General features: G+C 32.6%; 1 long non-coding RNA gene across 1 annotated transcript in view; it reads right to left on the reverse strand.

The window, feature by feature from the left end:
• Positions 1-1,184: 1,184 nt before the first annotated feature.
• The window catches only part of LOC103884815, a 93,267-nt gene continuing 74,124 nt past the window's right edge, over positions 1,185-20,327 (reverse strand). The window contains exon 2 of the long non-coding RNA XR_002522319.2: positions 1,185-4,069. This is a non-coding gene — a long non-coding RNA (uncharacterized LOC103884815). The remainder of the gene's footprint in view (positions 4,070-20,327) is intronic.

Genomic DNA, 20,327 nt, shown 5'->3' on the forward strand with positions numbered 1-20,327 from the left:
TTGAGACATCCAATGTACAAGAGCACAAAAACCATTATAATAATGTGGTTCTAAGGAACATAGTTTTGATAAGGAAAGTAACTTAAGCTTCTGTTCCCCATTTTAATTACTGAAATCTCTAACAGTGACACAACTGTTATGTATACATGACAGCAAATGTATATAATAATTAATTTAGATTTCTTGGAAGGAACACATTTAGCAATCTGGGATGATGGAAAATATAGCATAATTCAACATTGGTTCTTTTTGTCATTTTGCACAGACATCATGTTAATATTAGACCAAGGCACAAAACGCTTCGCGCATAAACCCAGTCTCTTTTAAGATTTAGCATTTTATTTTAGGTTCCTATCTTAGTTTGGACCACTTGTACACAGTACTCTACCTAATATAGACTATTTAACTCATTTTTTTGGTCATTTTATTTTTGACATGAAGTCTTGCTCTGTCACCCAGGTTGGAGTGCAGTGGCATGATCCCGGCTTACTGCAACCTCTGCCTCCTGGGTTCGAGCGATTCTTTTGCCACAGCCTTCTGAGTAGTTGGGATTACAGGTGTGCACCATCACCCCCAGGAATTTTTGTATTTTTTAGTAGAGAGGGGGTTTTGCCACATTGGCCAGGCTGGTCTCGAACTCCTGACTTCAAGTGATCTGCCCACCTCTGCCTCCCAAAGTGCTGGGATTACAAGTGTGAGCCACTGCACCCGGCTTAAATCGGTTTTAACTGAAGACTTCTAAGAATGAGGGTGTACATTTTAGGGAGAAGACTACATGTTCTCCAGCTGCAGGTATTCTTCAATGAGAAGCAGTGATAATGCACACTTTTACAAAGGAATGGTGATCAGTGTCAAAAGTGCTCGTGAGCACGTGAGGTAAGGTAGTGCATGATTATTCCGATTTTACAACAAAGAAAACTGGATGAAGCTGAGAAGTGATTCGGGTCTTCCAAAACCTACTATAGCACTTTCTACCACAGTGTATTCAGTGGTTACTCTATGAGCCTAATTTCAGAGTCTCAAATGACGTTGAAATAAAGGACAGGAAATCAAGAAATTCATCTTTGAGAACAGATAGCCTCTGAGACTCATCTTTGTGTCTTAAACTTTTCATTGTTACCTTTTCATTTCTACTGCTTGATATTTGTCAGTTTCCCCTAGCTATATACATCAAATGCTCGTACTTTTTTTTTTTTTTAAGAAAGACAAATACTGCTGGCGTGAAGCTAAAACTCATGCCTTAATAACTGAAACACATTTTGCAGATCTGCCAACTAAATCTCCTCACTAATTGCATGCCTTCTATAATAAGAGCCAAATTTAAAAAAAAAAAATCTCATTGTAAATAACCCTAGTTCTGAATAAGGCCATTAACCTCCTTTAGACTTTAGATAGCATGAAACATCTCAGTAAGAATTACAAAGGAAGTCTTAGCTATTTTTTATCCTTCATTGTGTTGTTTATTTAAATGAAGATTTTTTCTGAGTTTGTAAATTATGTAAATTTTCTTTTTAAAAATCTATTGTTATCATCATGCATATGGAACACTATAATGTCTTTTAACATTAAACCCAAAAATAACAGTTACTGATCTAAAAATTATAATTTATCTTCTAATAAGCCATTCATTTATTCACTAAGTTTAGGCATTTAAAATGGTTAATCCTAAGGTTAAGATTTTTCTCTTTAGAAAAACCACCTAAATTATTCTACAAATTATCTGCCAAGCAGAGCAAATCGGAATTTAAAAAAGGTAACGTCAAAAAAAATGTTAAATACTTGCACTCAAATGGAGGGGGAAAAAAAAAAAAAAAGCTTGTTTTGATGGAGCAAACACCACAATGAAATATCTTATATATTAACACCACTAGAGGGCTTGATACATTTTGCTTCATAAAAGCATTTCTTACACCAGGGCTTTTTTTTTTGGTATAAATAAAGTTCTATATGCTTATCATTCTAATCATGGTTATTTTTTAAAAAGACACACACTTACATGTGTACACAGATAAAAAATGTTCGCTTAAGTGATTGTATCAAAGGGAACTTGTATAAAGTGAACCCTGTTTTAAGCAACTTAAATAAACTGGATGGTTTCAAATATCACGTAGTCTTACATTTCATTGAAAAGTATTTCTGCAAATCTGCATTTAACAACATGGTTCTGATAAATGGCCTAACCCATGTTAGAAGAAAATTATGTTTTAAGTAACATGAAAATTCCCTTCTGTTGCAAATTACCAATGATATTAATTAAAAATAATTTCACTTCATTTAAAATCATCTCTATGATATAGGAATGTTTACCTTCAAGGAAATTTCTCTATGAATCTAACCTAGATAAATTATATTTAAAAACACATATTAAATTTTATCATCTCTCAATTTCTTTTTATGTAGGGCAAGTAACACACTTAGTAGGTTTGATTTTTGTCTTGATTGCTAACTTGACTTTAAGTCAATTTCGTTATTCAGCCGTATTGCGAATACATATTTTTATGGGACTATGAAAGAGTAAGAATTACGACTCAGGTAAAGCAAGCACATCTTACAACTTTTTCAGAAAATGTTATTTGTCCAGTCAAAATATGAATTAGATCCACCACCTGTTTTGGATGTAGGTACAATGTTACTACAAATAAAAATTTCAAAATCTGAAGTGTAAAGTGGAAGTTATTGTTACATTCTAGAAAATAAAATAACTCTAGTTTTACAAATACAAAACAAAATTTTAATTGTTTCCTTCTCAGAGACTTTTCCAAATTATATGTTCAGTTTTGGGGGAAAAAGGTAATATGATATTTAAAAAAGAGCTTTCATTATGTAAGTAATTTCTTTGGGTAATAAGTCCAAGTTAGTAAGATAATAAATAAGTTAAGAAGTCAAAATATAAAACATATTTGACATTTGAACCTTTGTACACATATTCATATTTGAACGTGTATTGTGGTGACAGACAACATATGTAGCCATCTGTACAGCACAGGTATGACCAACACGAATGCCTTACTGGTATGTTCTAGTTGACTGTCAGCTAAGATGTCTACATATGATTTCAAAATCTAAAGAAACTCCAGTTGTCTGGAGGCTTTTCTATCAAATACCTTCTCTGAATTTCCCCCTGAGGTTGTATGTTTCCTTGTCATTCACAGCATCAAAGACATTGTAACCTAAGAGATATAATAGGCCATCGTTAGTCTAACAGTGAAATGGCTATCAAATTCAACCTCTTCACCAAGGGTAATAGCACTTAGCCCAGAATTACATTAGAGTGCTGCGGGATGTTAAATTGGAAGCCTATTTCTTCATTTATATGATCGGATGAAGCCCTCAGGCCAGTTTATAAGATTTTTTTTTTCTGTTTATGAATGCAATGGTTTTGTATGATAAAATTATAGATGCATGAGTAAAGAGTACTTGATAACTTCATTAGATACAGATTGAACATTCTATTAATTGAAGTTGGTGCTATAATTTTTGGAATTTCTACAGATTCTAAAACGTCACCAAAATTTAAATAGCCTGGCTTGTAGAAGCTTCTCATTCTGTTATTTTTTGAATCCCGTAACTCATAACACATTTCTTACTCATAGCAAGATTATGATTCTTCTCAGCAAAGCTTTACAATTATTTTACTTCCTCATCAGAAAGCTGTCACATTCTCAAGAATATTCTAGCAAAGATCACTTTGACATCATAAATAATTATCATTTTGTCCTTCACTTTTGTTTATATCAAATATTTACTCGTTATAAGGGATTCTATAACCAGAATAATTTTCCCCTTCCGTGTTGCTATCCCTGCTACTTAGTATTTTAGTTTTTAGTGTTCTGCCCATTACTGCTACAATACTACATCCATTATTCTTAAATTCTGTGAAAGTGTACAACATTTGATGTTATCCAGCAACAAGAAAATAAACATTCTAAGTTCATTAGAAAATACTTACAGTGACACACGTCTATTAGCTGTCCTAATGCTTCATCCAGAATAAAGATCACGTGAGAGGAATATCCAGAGGTGATTTTTAATCTCCTTTCTCTAGTTTACATGATCACTGCATTCAAGTCTGAAAAATAAAAATTGTAGGCATCTTACTATCAAATAATTATGTCCAGTTCTATGTAATCTGTAAAACAACAAGAAAATGTTTGGCATTTCAGAGAGCACAATAAATTTCTAAATACTGAGTGAATAAATGATTCAGAATTTTAAAAACTAAATGTATATATGTAGCAAAAAACCATCAGGCCAAGAAAAATTATATTAAAATAGGCATTAAGCAGTTGAAATATCACCCCTTTTACTCCCCAAATAAGTTGGGAAATGAATCTCCACACACTCAGGGTGATCTTAATCACATTTATTCTTGTAAGTATATTTAGGATAATAAGAATGATAGGAAATATACATTATATATTTTTATATATAAAAATATATATTACATATATTATATATATTTTTATATATTTATAAATATATATTTTATATATATATATATAATTTCTCCTAGTAAGTGACTCTTGTAAACCAACACTGACTATTTGAATGAGTGAATAAATTAATTTCTAGTATACGTGCAGCCATGGAAAAGTCCATCTATCCTTCTATATCCAGTAAGCTATGTATATCCATATTATGTTTTAAAAAGAGAGCATTTTGGAGGCCGAGACGGGCGGATCACGAGGGCAGGAGATCGAGACCATCCTGGCTAACACGGTGAAACCCCGTCTCTACTAAAAAATACAAAAAACTAGCCGGGCGAGGTGGCGGCGCCTGTAGTCCCAGCTACTCGGGAGGCTGAGGCAGGAGAATGGCGGGAACCCGGGAGGCGGAGCTTGCAGTGAGCTGAGATCGCGCCACTGCACTCCAGCCTGGGCGACAGAGCAAGACTCCGTCTCAAAAAAAAAAAAAAAAGAAAAAGAGAGAACATTTATCTAAATATAGTGAGAGATTCATTAAATAAAATTATTAAAAGAAAGTATGAATTTTTCAATAAGCTGGCCATGGAGAAGACGAACATCTGAAAGTATCTTTAAATTTGGTGACCTCCCATCTGCAAAGGGAAAGGAATGTGCCTTCTTTTTGCCTCTAGTTTAGTTATTATTTGAACTCAGACCAATGACGTTAATGGAAAATACTTCCAGTGGAGTTGGTCTTTATGGTTGCTGATCCGTATTACACTGTTTCAATAAGAATCTGTTTAATATCTTCTAGTAATATCTACAAAGTTTTAAGATATGGTTGCTTTATTAAAAAACAAAAACAAAACTTTTGAGTGAAAATGCTATAACACCTTACTCCCACCTCCCAAAGTCAGAATTTAGTGGATTCGTTTCATGTGAGCCTTGAAGATTGTCACAGAGAATAACAGTAGCTGAAGTTACCCAATGTAACCTTTGTAATCTCACTCACTGTGAGAGGAGGATGCGGAAAGAATAAATAACTTGATAAAAACCCACCTCTACAAAACAAAGTCTCTACCTCTCGGTGCAATTACTAAATGTCAGTCAGCAGTAGCATTGAAGGCGTATAACCCACTTCCTTTCTGATTGGTTGCTATGCCCATTCTGATTTTTAATGTCACCCTTGCCTCTGGCCCATGACTTTTTATTTCCTTCTTGATCATATAATTGTTAGTACTTGCTGTTCAAGAATTTGAAAAGATAATTATACATTGATAATAATTGTACATAAAAATTTCAAAGTAAAGAATTGATCACAGTTTCAATTTCATATTTTCTTCAGTTATAACTTCAATTTTCCTTTTTTGTTCACTTTCTTTCTCTTCAAAGTCCAATATTATATGTAAGTTATCTTTTGCCTTCCTTTTAAATATATCATATCCTTTCTAATGACTTCTATATTTGATCCTTTGATATTTTCCACAGCTGTTATTCTACTGACGCTTTCGCATAAGTAATTGTTAAGAGGGTTAATGGAAGGGAATGATTGTTGTTTGCCAGTAGGCATACACTGCCAATCTTTTCTCCCTATTTGATTTATTCAAAAAATTATTTTTAAATGACTTGACTTGATTGGCCAATATTTAGCCTGGCTTGCTATTTAATTTTAGTGTTTTTTATTTATGAAGTAATATAGATGGCTATAGCTTAGTGGAACCCAGTGATATTTTTTCTGTGTTAAATTTTCTAAAGTTAATATCCATACTATATTAAGAAATCTGTAATTTGAGGGAAAATACATTTTTTCATAGATTTTCAAAATTCAAAATCTGCATACCATAATCCAGGAAATCCACAACTAAGAAGGAGGTCAGCACATATTTGCAAGCTGTTGATATTTAGGCATAGTATATTAGCTCTGTAACGTTTTCAATGGTATTTAAAAATCTCAGAATAGTCAACTAAAATAGCTACGTGTTGGCTTCATAATATTTTGGTAAGCATGTCTGGGAACCAAGCCACCACTCAAAACACAGTAATGGTCAGAAAGGAACACCGCATTCTGACTTCCAGTTTGAGATTCAGCATGCAGAGGCTCCTGTCCATTTCCCCTTAGCATCCTATTCACTCTTCATCAGAAGTCACTGCTCCCTTGAAAAGTGTTTACCTCCCTCTCACACACTTAAATCTACAACAGAAGTGCTTAAATACTTGGCTAAAACAGAAAAGAATTTGCATGATTATGATAACAATAACAACAAAATAACAGTAAATAGGATCTATGAATGGTGACTCTGTGTCAGGTTGACATTTTATGTGGCTTTTTTTTCATTTGTATATGAAATAAGTACTGTGATTATCATCTTCACACTGCATATCAGTAAAGTGATGCCAAGAAAAGCTAACTAATTTTCTTAGGGTCATGCACCTAGCTAGCAAGGAGTCAAACCTGTTTCATGACAAGGTTGATCCCATGTTCCTTTTATTAAATCATGTCATTTTGTGACTAAAATATTTGTGATAGAAAATAAAGTTTTTACATTAACCAAGTAATTAATGTCATAATATATAATACATTACTGGCAAAACTTCAATTTTAAAACTATATAATGTAAACATGTGATTTTTTTAAATGATAAGAAAAAATGCTGAACATGATAAGAACTGAATCTTCTGAAGTATCATAGTCACATTAAATTAAATAATAAGGATACGAATGTCAACATGCTAAAATGCTGAATTTCAGAGCTAAGTCACTGTAGAATATATATGGGAAATAAAAAGAAAATATTTAGGTGTCTTTCAGAAATATATAGTTCAAATGTATCCTGCGTTTTTTAAGTTTCCACAAATATAAATAATCATATATACCTGATTTTCCAACATTAAGGAAGATTTAAAACAAAATGTAAAAGATGTAAACATGTCTATACATTGAGCCATTTAAGTTAATACAATATTTAAGTAATAAGATTCAATCCAATCCTGTGTCATTTACATTAAAATAAGTGAAATATTGAGTCTCCAATCACAACCCTGCTAACCCATATAAAAGAAGTTCATATTTTTGACAGAAAATGTTTGAAGGCTAACAGATTTATTCTTTCAAAATAAACCAGATATGAAAAGAAAGTAGGGAGGCTGGTGTAGAAAGAATTTTAAATAAATTAAATTACAACTTCATCCTATATGCATTACTTTCTCATCAGTAGTTCACATTAAAAAATCTATATAGTATATACCTTAAATGACAATGACAATTTTAATTAGGAAGAGTTCTTTTTTTAGCTTTTTGCTATAGTTTCTTGTTTGTACATTTGCTTTATAATTCCATGCTAGCTCCTTCAATGACTAAAGAAACTCTTGGCTTTCACAAAACCCAGTATGCGAGTTGATGTAGAGATTTGCTGATGAACTTCAGGAGAAACATTAAAAATACATATCTCCGTGATTTGCAGGGTCAAATCAAGCTAATAGGCTACGAAATTGAAAGAATGCACAAATTATAACCTCAAGAAGTATGTCATTTCCTCATTAAAAGTCTTTAAAGTTAATTGTAATTCATATAAATTTTTCTTTTTTAAAGATCTTCCATGCTGAATGGTAGTTTTAATATGTAAGATTACATCTAATCTTTTTTAGGTCAGCAATTGATAAAACCTTTGTAAATGAAAAAAAAAAAAACAAAAAAAACTTGACATTTACTGTTCAATAATCCAAACAAGGACAAAGAATTTGTCTTCTAAGTATCAGCTTGGAAGGGCACAGCACTTACAGGATGAAGAATGGTGGGGGAAAGGCCAAATGCACATTGGTCCAAAATGATAAAGCTGTCAAAATGTGGAACTGGTGGGAGGTGAATTATCCTCAAAGAAAACAATTCCTTTAGTTAGAATAGTAATTGTTTTTAAAAGTTACCTAAACATTACTGGCTAATCATTATTTTAAATTGCACAGATAACATCATTATTATATTCGGAATTTCACTAGTTCTTTTTTAAAGGTATGGATCACTGTTGCAAATCTTCCTAATCAATTACTAGAAATATTAATTTTCTTCCATTTTATAATGTAACCATTTTATGTTGTGAACAATTTGTTTTGACTGATTCGTGTTTCTGAAATGATAGGAAAGTAACAAAAAATAAAATGACATTTATGATTAGAACATTTATATTTCTAACCCTTTAAAATACAAAAAAAGAACATTGTCAGGCAACTTTTTATACAACGATATAAAAGGCAGAAGATATACATTTAGAGATTTTGTCATCTCATTGAGGAAGAGAAACACACACACACAACTCACACAAAAGAACACACACAAAAGAAAACACACACACAAAAGAAAAGGCTGTTTTTTCTTAAACCAAGTCAAACTGGTCCTTGCACCCCTACACAAGAGTCGTAAAACACTTGGCAAGGTCAAAGTCTTTTCTGTACTGTTCAACCAGTTGTCCATTCTGAGTCCTCATTGGATGCAAATACTGGTAGCATCTGACCCATTGAATTAGTGGCTTCTGAATCTATCCGGAAATGGTTTATTTACTTGCCACCTCTTTCCCACCTGGCTTGTCAGGCTCCTTGGCTAGTTCTTCCTCATTTCCAGATCTAAGGCCTGCTCAGTCTTCAACTTACTCTGTCCCCTTTTTAGTCTCATGCTTATATCTGCATTGTCCAATACGCTAAAACTCACCACGTGTGGTTATCTAAATGTAAATTTAAAAGAATTAGAGTTGAATTACATTAAAATATATGGCCATTCAGGCCAAAATCTTGTTTACTCTTGTCTTTTATCTTCTATATCTAAATAGTCAGCAATCCATATGGACTCCACATTCAAAATATTTCTATCAAGAATATACAACGATTTTTTAGTCTGGGTGCAGTGGCTCACACCTGTAATCCCAGAACTTTGGGAGGCTCATGAGGGCGGATCGCCTGAGCTCAGTAGTTCAAGAGTAGCCTGGGCAACATGGCGAAACCCCGTCCCTACAAAAATGCAAACATTAGCTGGGCATGGCAGTGAGTGTTTGTGGTCCCGGCTACTCCGGAGGCTCAGGTGGGAGAATTGCTTGAGCCTGAGAGGCAGAGGTTGCAGAGAGCCGAGATCATACCACTGTACTCCAGCCCTGTCTCAAACAAACAAACAAACAAACAACAACAAAATAATGTCCAGTGTTTCTCAAAAGAAGATGATAAAAAAGCAAGTTGGGAAGCAATAGAAAATCTGAGACTATAGACAGAAATCAAAATCTGGAAGTAAATTTGTCAATATCTATCAAAGTTACATTTGCATGTACCTTTTGACTCAGCAATCCCACTTCTAGGAAATCTATTCCAAAGACACGATAGCAAAAATAGGAAAAAATACAAGCACAAGGCTATTCATTGCAGCACTATTGGTAATGGTAGAGTGGAAAGAACCTAAACGTCCATCAACAGGGGACTGGTTAATAATCTAGGACCTCCACATAATGAAGAATTTTGAGGCTACAAAATGGAACGAGGTATATCTCCATATATTACGAAGGAGCAATCTCTGGGATGTTTTGTAAATGAAAAAAAGCACCGTAAAGAAAAATGTGTATGAAATGAAAACTAAATGCATATGAAATGAAATCTATGTTTTTGTATCATATTATTTACAGTATATAAAATACATATGAAATTTAGACATAGATATAGATATATTTCCAGACCTTTTCACTTCTAATCACTCCTGAAACTATCACCCAGGCATAAGCCACCATTTTCTTGGGCCTGGATCACTAAAATGGTTTTTTAAAGACAGTAGGGTCTGCTTCCATTCTTGCCTCTAAGTCCATTCTTAAGACACAGTGACTCTTAAGAGTAGGTTGGAGTAAGATAAGCTCCTGCAAAATCCATCTAATGGCTTCCAATCCCCTTCCTATAGCTTTGCAGATGTCATTTTATCTGCTCTAGCCTCTCCCTCTCATGAACTCTGTTTCTTAGTGTACTTGAACCACAGCAGCCATGTTTCTGCCTCAGGGCCTTCACACCTGCTTCCTGCTTTCTACAGTCTTTCCTGCACCCATCATCATGCCTTTGTCACTCACTTTCCTTTAGTCTTTCGTCAAATATTCTTCTAGCTCCGGGACTTCATCACACTATAGAAATATGATCTTTCTCCCTCACATGTATCACCTTGATTTATAATTGGAATAAAGGAATTCCCTCCTGTCTTTTCGTAATTTATATGTTGATTAATTTCCAGATATATTCTCTATCATAGATAATCATACTAATATGCTTCCTTTAAAAATGCAACCACTCTATTTCATAATGTGCCTTTTTATACTACTAAATATAGCAAGGCCATAATTCCAAGTTAATAAATGTTGAATGATATAATTCATTTGAATAATATTATGATTGTTTTTGCATGTATATTCCATCAAATAGTAATAGTAGGTAAGTTTTTATCTGATTTATGAATATTAAAAACAGAACTGCAATGAACATCCTGGTGTATGGGTCTTTGAACACTGATCCAATATTGCACTAATTTCAAATCCAAATACTAGAATTGATTTGACAAATGATATGGATATTTTTGATTTGGATCAAGTATTATACAATTAAACCATTTTAGACAGTAAACACAATTTTATCTTTTCAATCATTACTAATGATGATTTTTTAAATTTAATGTTCTTGAGATTGAATATTTTAGCTGATACGGTCCTTTTTTTTTCAGTTTATTACTCAATACCCTATTCCTCTACTCATTTTTCTAATGAGCTGTTGAGTATTTTTCATTGCATTGCATAAGCTGTTTGTATATTTAGGTCTATTAACATGTTTTCTTGCTATTACACATATGCAGAGATATATACATATATCTATATATACACATTTACATAAATATCATGTCTACACATGTAATTTCATTGTCTTTCAAATATATTTGGGAAATGTACTACTTTGCCATTCAGAAGTTTCCATTTTAATTAGTCAAGTCCATTGTTTTAATTTTAAGCTCATAATTTCTGAATTTTGCTATAAGCACTGTTTTTTACTGGATATTTACCTAAATTTTTTTCTTTGCATATGTTTGCACTCTGGTTTATGAATAATATAAACATAGCATGCACTTAACACTCAAGTTATCTGGAATTAGGTTGCTATTTGGAGATTCCACATTGTGCACTTCATTTCCCATACCCTTCCCCCCAGTGAATAGACAACTGATTTTAAAGATATATTGAATATTAACTAGAGCCAGTTTCTTAGCTTTCTGGGCTTTTTTTCTTTTTTGTTACTAATTTGCCTCTCTTTTCCCATCAGATTTTTCCTTTCTATTCCTAAATGTTTACATTTCCAGACCAGTAGTTCTTAGTGGTATGTGGATACTGAGAGTAATATAATCACTTGCTGAGTTGAAAGAAGCTTCTGGAAATTACACATGCTCCTTAGAGTTTCTGATATCATTTTTAGAATAACTTTTGGAAGTAAGTTTGAAGTTACTGATCTCTAGAGGCCTATTAGTTCTTTTTTGAGTAAATTACAAAGTTTAACAACATGATGCAGATTTAAGATCCATTAATAAGGAAGTGTTCAATGTTTTTCCATAGTTTTGAAAATATAATCTCCATTCAGAAGGGTATTCCATATATATTGCGCATAGATGAAGTTTTCTCCCTTTCTTAAAAAAGTCATGTTACATGGTGATTAATCAAGTTTTTATCTCTCCTTTTTTTTTTTTTTTTTTCTTTTGAGACAGGGTCTAGCTCTGTCACACAGGCTGGAGTGTAGTGGTGCAATCATGGCTCAGTGCAGCCTTGACCTCCTGGGCTCAAGTGATTCTCTCACTCAGCCTCCAAAAGCACTAGTACCACAGATGTGAGCCATGGTGCCCAGACTTTGTCGCCTCATTGATTTTTAATCTTACCTTTATTGATTTTGTCTTTTCATTCCATTGAACTAATTTATTGCCTTACTTTTACCAAACTCATTTATTCTTGTTGATGATGATACCAGGGTTAAGTATGTAATGTGCCAACTTTACAAATATAGCCACCTAAATAACTAGGGGTACTAGAATACTCAGGGAGGTAAAAATAACAAATATGCATCTTATATTTGGGATGGGTAAAAATTACTTCATTATATAAATATAGAAAATGAAGCTCAACAAAATCTTTAGTTGTTGGGAGGGACAAGCAAAGATACCTTGATTTTCAACCAGGCTTTTTCACCACAGAGCAACATGCCATACAGTGTGGCATGCATAACTGCTTATGTTTATCAAAGTGTAACATAGACCTTATGTCTGGAGAAGCACTCACTTAAAGCAAAGCATTTCTTCTCTGGATATTTAGATCTTTTCCATAACCATGTATCTGTGTGTAAACATATATTTATACATACATATGAAGCATTCCAGAAATTGCAGGAATAAAAGTTCATGTCTCCCCAAAAATTCTTATGTTGAAGCCTAATCACCAGTGTGATAGGATGAGAAGGTGGGGCCTTTGGGGGGTGATTACATTGTGAAGGTGCAGGCCCCATGACTGGGATTAGTGCCCTTATAAAACAGGCCCCAGAGGCTTTGTTCCTTCCATCATGTGAACACACAGCCAGAAGACGCCATTTAAGAATCAGGAAACATGCCCTCACCAGGAACTGAATCAACTGGTACTTTTATCTTGGACTTCTCAGCCTCCAGAACTAGGAGAAATAAATTTCTATTGTTTAGAATCTACACAGGCTATGGTATTTTGTTATAGCAAATGCATGGCAAAGGCAAATTATAAATCATTAAAGAATTTCAAATAAATACATTTGATTATGTCAATATAAGATTTTCATAGTAAGTGTTGTTAACTATAAGACAGAGAAGTTTCATTTAATATAATTAACACAAATCCTATAACATAAAAAATAAAAAGCCTTGCTTTGTCCATATAAACTCAAGTAACACAAATATTACACCATTACTGTCATGAACAGGTTCAAAACAGGCAGCAAGAATTAAAAGTGAGAATAAATGCTATATACAGAGAACATAGTACATACAGTGTAACCATTTAGTATGTTTCTCAACTTACATTTTTCGTTTCTACGAAGCTTTGAAGCATTAACACATATACAGAATACATGTGAATATATTGGGTATAGTACAATTAAACTAATGTAAAGTTCTATCAAGGTAATTCTTATTTTACCCTTCTTAATTCTGCTATGTCTTATAATGGCACCTCTCTATGTCTGAATATTATATAATATAATGCTCCATTTTTTAAAATGTGGATATCTTATGTATTTTTGTTTGTTTCTTTTGATAACTGCTATATATTTCATCATTTTATTTTTCATTCATGAATGCAAAATGTTGTAGTTACACATAAATGTAAACAGTTAAACTATGAGGTTTGGTGTAGTGGTAGAAAATTATTTAAAATCATCTCAACAATATGTAACTGTTATAAAAATAATCATGTACAAACTCTAATTTATTAAATATTAAGTTGAATAAAAATTATATTCACATTATAATTAAAAACACATTAAAATTACCTACAAATAAAATAAGGAATAAAAGGAAAATGAAAATAAGAAAGTTAAGTCACTAAGAGATGAGAATGTGGGAATTTTTTTTGTCATTTTTATTATTTCCTATAATATTTGATTGCTATTTGTATAACGACAAAAATTTTGAAAATTATATTTAGAACTGGATTCCCAAAACATGTTGGCATTGGGTTTTTATTTCTGTGAACTTGTTGACAAAACTTCCAAAGCTATTGTTTGTAACACCCCATCCCTGGACACACACACAGTCACAGAGAGGCCCAAAGTATCACCATGAAGTATAACCCGAAGAAACAATTGAAAGTAATAGCTATTATCTTTACACAAACTACAGATGTGTACAGATGCACACAAAAGAATTTGAAAACCACAACAACAAGATCAAATTGTTACATCAAATACTCATTATGTCTTTTTTACAGGCCAGATGTATTTTAAGCTGGTACATACCTAATTAAACCTACAAGAAAGGCTTAATTAAGACTATTTGAATTCATTTCATTCTGCTAGTGTTGCATCTGTCGGTAAGATCAAAGCAAGAGTGGCAATTTTCTTTCTACTGACAGAATATACGTGTGTGTGTGTGTGTGTGTGTGTGCGCGTGTACATATATATTTTACAATACAAGTACTGAATTAATGTATATATTTCAATTTAAGTGTTCACTTAAAGTAAACACGGTTCTGTGTTTCTGGAAATTATTATATGCATAGCATGTGTAAACCTTGGAATTTCTAACAAATATTTAAATATTTTATATATCATAAATAATAAAAACAAGACAAAAGTAATATGGACAATCTAGGCCTTTTCCTTAAAACATAGCTCTTTTTTTCTATTATTCCTAAAAGTCTTCATATCCTAATAAATCTATGATTGATTTATTTTATTAATAATGCCATTTTTCTCTTACTGGTTCACTCTATGCTAATTCAAGTTTCAATAATATAATTCTAAATGGAATCTGTTTCACAAAATCAGAGTCCATTCTCTACCTAAAATTCTGTTCATGACAACCTTTCCCTGGGGAGAAAAAAATCTAGTAGTAATAATTCATTTTATAATGATTTCTTTATTTTCATGATTTTTATTTTCTTCAAAGTAATATGCAAACTTCCTACATCCCACATTCTTCATACTTAGAAACAGGATGTTACTATATAGTGAAATATTTTAGAATATATTTCATGTTGTCTCCAGTCTTGACTACAGAGGGTAAAGTGATCATACAATTACTTGCTATCAAACTGTACCTTCATTATTACCTATCTATTTATAACAACCTCAGCAAAACTATAATAGCTTTAGGTAAGCAGCATTCATTCTGGATGAAAAGTTTCCAGCTTCAGTATGGTGGGTTTCATTTGGAACATCATGGGTTCTGAACACACACATAACTACAATTTTTTAAATCTAAGACCAATATTTCTTTTCATTTTAACATGCCTTAAATTAGTATGCATACTACAATGGATTCCAAAGAAACCTGCTGGCCATTTCTGTCTTTCTCCCAGGAAAGTTGATATTAAATCAATGGTATCTTTTACACATATTGACACCTTAGAACTGAGAAAATAGAGTAAAAGCTAAGGATCTCCAAATGAGGCTTATACTAGCAATAGCATAACAGTATATTAACTCTACTACCACTGATCATTTTATTTTCTTGAATGTGTCTATATTAAGGATCGTTCAAACATTTATAATATGGGTTACTTCACCAGGAATTGTTATTTTTTTTAAGACATATCTCTTATCAACTGTAGTTAGTGGAAGATTATCAAAACAATTACCTCCCAAAGCAAATGTTATCTTAACGCAAAGTATCCACATAATGAATCAACAAACTTTGCATAACAAAACTGCTTTAGATATCGGAAACTTAAACGGATTCCAGGATTATATATATTACTTGTTTTTAATTGCTTACGCTAAAAGCTAGTAACATTTCCAGCTTTACTTTCAAATTGGATCTGGTGTTAAAGCACACATATTAGCTTATTTACATCTCAAATCTGAATTATACTAGCAAATACATCACACTCATCAAACCAGTTACACAAAGAAAAATATATTAGCGCTGTATCAGTTAGGTGGTAGAATTAATTTAAAAGAATAACCAAAGGAATGAAAGTCTTAAGAGTGATTGAAAAATATGCAAGAAAATATACATAGCTGAGTTAATACATGATACAACCTACCACTTTTTAAAAAGTAAACTATCCAGAACTTAACTGAAATAGCTATAATTTTATTAATAAAATATTCATTACCAAAATCGTTGCTCATTTAGAGAATGTTTTTGCTATTTATCCTCATAGCTTTTTAAAAATACATTAACATGCCTAACTGATAATTTTAATGGCAGGTGTGTTGGATCACAATTTATTTTTAAACTTACTATATCCAAAGTAGTTTTTGTTTTTATCCTATACTGCTTGTTTCTTTACCTCTGAATGAGCATGGGAAGCATGTGGACAGGAAGTCTGCTCAATGAGCCAGTTTTTTGGCATGATATCAGGCATTTATAAATTTTAAAAATGAACACTAAAAGTAAAAAATAAAAAAATAAAGAAAAATCAGCACTAATTTAAAATATGCATAAAATTAATAACAGTTTTAGTACAGTATTTGAAAGATGTCCAGACTAACATCCAACAAGCATATCTATTACTTTTTAATTTTTGTTACAAAGCAATTGCTACCATCAGGTCCACAGTGACATGGTGCTACTGTGTAACGAAGGTGGGCTCTGGCTTCCTGTAATTCCTGTGGACATGCATATTGCAAAACTCTGCTCTTCACTAGCACCTCTTTGGTCCTCTTATCACTGTTGCATTCCAAATAATTGTTGTTTAAGGTCACAATCACAACCTCTTTCGAATTCAGGAAACATTTCTACTTCCCTTTCTTCCATGGATGGGATTCAATGGTGACTTTATTTGTGAATATATTTTATCATACATTTTTACGGTAGAAGTCGAATTATGTCAGAAATGGAAATAAAAACAAGATTTCCAGTCTCTGCATCCAATAGACTAAATTATGTTTTCCTCTTTCCATAAGTTTAGCATTTTCTGGAAGATTTAAGGGGAAATAGTTTTTAAACAAGGAACTATTTAAAACTATGTTTAAAAAATTTTTAAGTATCCGTGTGTCATAATTTTCAGTGGAGCTCACACAATCTATCCAAAGACTGTACAGTGGAAATAAATGATATAATTTGAATCTCTCTACTTGAGCAGGGTAAAATGGAAGTCATAGTGAAGTTAGAAAGAAATTCTCCCTTCAGTAAAGAATATTGGGATTGCTACTAGAAAAAGTACTATAACATAAAAGATAAATAAAACCTAAGCAAGGCAGTGGTGGCAGGGAGAAACTAGGCATATTAATACAAAGATCAAAATAAATTATATGTGCATAAAATTTAAAACAAATAATGGGGTAAATCCTATAGATTACTAGGATTATTTTTACAATCAATGTTTATTGAAGAGATACCCAATTCAAGCAATATTGTAAGTGATTAGTTACTTACAATAGTATACAATGCACAGTTCTGTTCTCTAAGCATATAGTCATGTGAGAAGGTTAAGGAAAATCTATCTATATATCATCTATCTATGTATCTATCTTTTTATCTATCTATGTACCTATGTATCCATCCATCTATCTATCTATCTATCCATCTATCCATCTAATCTATCTATACACATAACTGCAATATGAAGCACTTGTTTAGAAAGTAAGTTTAAAAATATTATATTTGTTAACTCTGGGTGCAAACAAAAAAATCAGCCATAAAATTCTTCACAATTACACCAGGTCTACATAATTCTCTTAGGTAAAACAAGTCTTCTTCAACATTGTCAGCTGTCATTATCTTTTTCAGTACTTCTGAAATCCTACAAACACTCTTGCTTTGTTTAAAGCCATGATCAAATAATGTTCTTCTGTAACTGGGCCACACACTTCAATACATTGTCTATTAACAGCAACAACAAAACTCTTCAAAATGTATACATATATACCTTTGAATTCTGCAATTTAAAGTCTAAAGTTATTGCCTTTCTGTGATGTTTTTTATACATCTTCTTGCAAAATAAAGCCCTGATGTGTATCTTGAATGTACTTGCAAGTATCATGTTATAAAACTCAGTATTCCCTGCTTTTCATTTTCTTCAAATCCTTATCATTCAGTAAATCACATGACAGTCAAAATTTCAACACCAACTAAACAATAATATCCACATTTTTGCCCATGAATACCAGCACAAATACAGTATAAGTTGGACTTCACTGGATCGAAGGCATAATAAAATGAAGATAAAATATGATCACTCCTGAGATATGAGGAAATGAACCATGGAAATGATCATGTGGAGGGAAATTTAGTTGCATGCTTAGGCATGTGTGAAATTTGTCAGCAAGTATGTACCATGGTCAGCATTTAGTAAATTCTCAGAAAATAAGGTACATGGCATGTGTGAAAGGACAATCCATTAACAGGACAACCTTAAAAACACAAATATAACTACTTGCTGTTCTCTACTAGCACAAGAAGTGACTGGTGGTTCTGGCAACCATCTGTGAAAGGGTCACTGAGGAAAGGAAAGGGCTGCTGACAATGGTCTGCAGTGCTTTTGTTTCCTTGCTTCCATGGACGACAGGTTGAGTGGGGTGGCAACAGTATGAAAGCATTTCGAGTGTGATAGACTCTTGATCAGTCTCCTCCTTTTACCCTATCAGGAGTAACTTTACAGATATACATAAATCAGAGTACAACAGGGAGTCCTTGTTCGCCAAGCATGTTGAGTGCTCCCGGGGTGACATGCTGTGGAGGACTTGCTCCAACTCAGACTGCTTCCGTCTGATAGAGAGATTTATTTCCTGACAGCTGACAGAGTGCCCTGCAATCGCTGACAATCCCTGGTGTGGCTGGATCAGTAGCTCCGGGAAGAAGTTCTCTGAACTCTCTGAAGTTGTGAGTCTTGCTTTTACGTAAAAAATGACTATTTCAGTACTTTGAAAGATCTAAGTGGCTTATTCTTTTATGTTTTAGAAATTCAAACCACTCCTCTTTACCTTTAAGCATAAAACTTCCCTCATAGCTGTGTTCCTTATGTCTTTTTAACCTGCTGTTTTCTTTTGTGCCGGAATCTGTTTCACTGAAAAAAAGCTAATGTCAAGCTAGGCATTCCCATTCAGGATTGTAATTCTAAGGTGATCTTCCAGTATAGTGTGAAAGAGCTGATCAAAGTCTGGACTAGACAATTTTGCAAATGAATTCTTACTCAATAGCTTATTTGGAGAGATGTAAACTTGTTCAAAAGAAATATCCAGCTGAATCCCTTAATTACGAAGTATTAACATATAAGCTAAAAGACTGATGTCATATCTAAAATCATTTCGTAAAATTTAACAATTTAAAAAAACTCTAAATTTTTCTTTTTATCTGAATGAACCTAATTGTACTGCAAAACACACAGAAATTTTGGATGCTGTATCTTTAGTGAATTAGAAACAGTTGTGGTCATATTTCTTTATTGAGGAAGCTTTGATGTAAATGAATTTCAGATTTTATTGTTATTTTTAAATCTTTACTTCTCTAGAAATACAAGTGATAGTAAAAACAAAAGCTAATGTCATCTCTTCTAGTCATTTTAAACTGTGATATATTTATTATTATAATAATTACATTAAAATACATCTTCATTGAATGAGAATTACACTTTTAAAGATGTTTGTATTCCACGTTAGAAAGAAAAAAAGTAACATAGGGATATGTTAGTGCCTTAAAAGGGTCATACAATTTTAGATTTCAAACAATATTTTGAGACTTTTTTGTTTCATCTTCCATAAACAGTGAGAGTGCTGGGTGCAGGTATCAGTGATTGCCCAGTGCAACACCAGATTTTAGTGCTCAAACTGAGATGTAAATTCTAGTCTACTGACCTGTGCTTTTTTTCTGTTTTAAATATTTCATCTACAAAAGACATATTTGTTAAACTTAAACCTGGACTATTGTCTGTTTCAAACATCTGATTACTACTGTTAAGTAAATGGAGTCGCTGTATTGCGGCTCACTTTGAGGAAAAGCATAAGCGAAGGATACCTCCTACTCCAGACATCTGCCGCTAACTCTGGTCGAATTAGTGGAGCCGGTTTTGTCTTATCTTTCCCGTACTGATTACATATTGATTACATGCTGTTTGGTCTTCTATAGTGTTTCTTTTTTTAATATCATAATTGGTTTTTATTCCACTTTTTTTATTACTGACCACAGATTATAATAGTCAATATAATGATATGTTGTATTGTTAGAATCTTTATAGCCATGCAAAGAAAACCATTGTTAGACAA

This window comes from Papio anubis, chromosome 3, assembly GCF_008728515.1.
Source record: "Papio anubis isolate 15944 chromosome 3, Panubis1.0, whole genome shotgun sequence".
In the NCBI taxonomy this organism is placed as follows: Eukaryota; Metazoa; Chordata; class Mammalia; order Primates; family Cercopithecidae; genus Papio; species Papio anubis.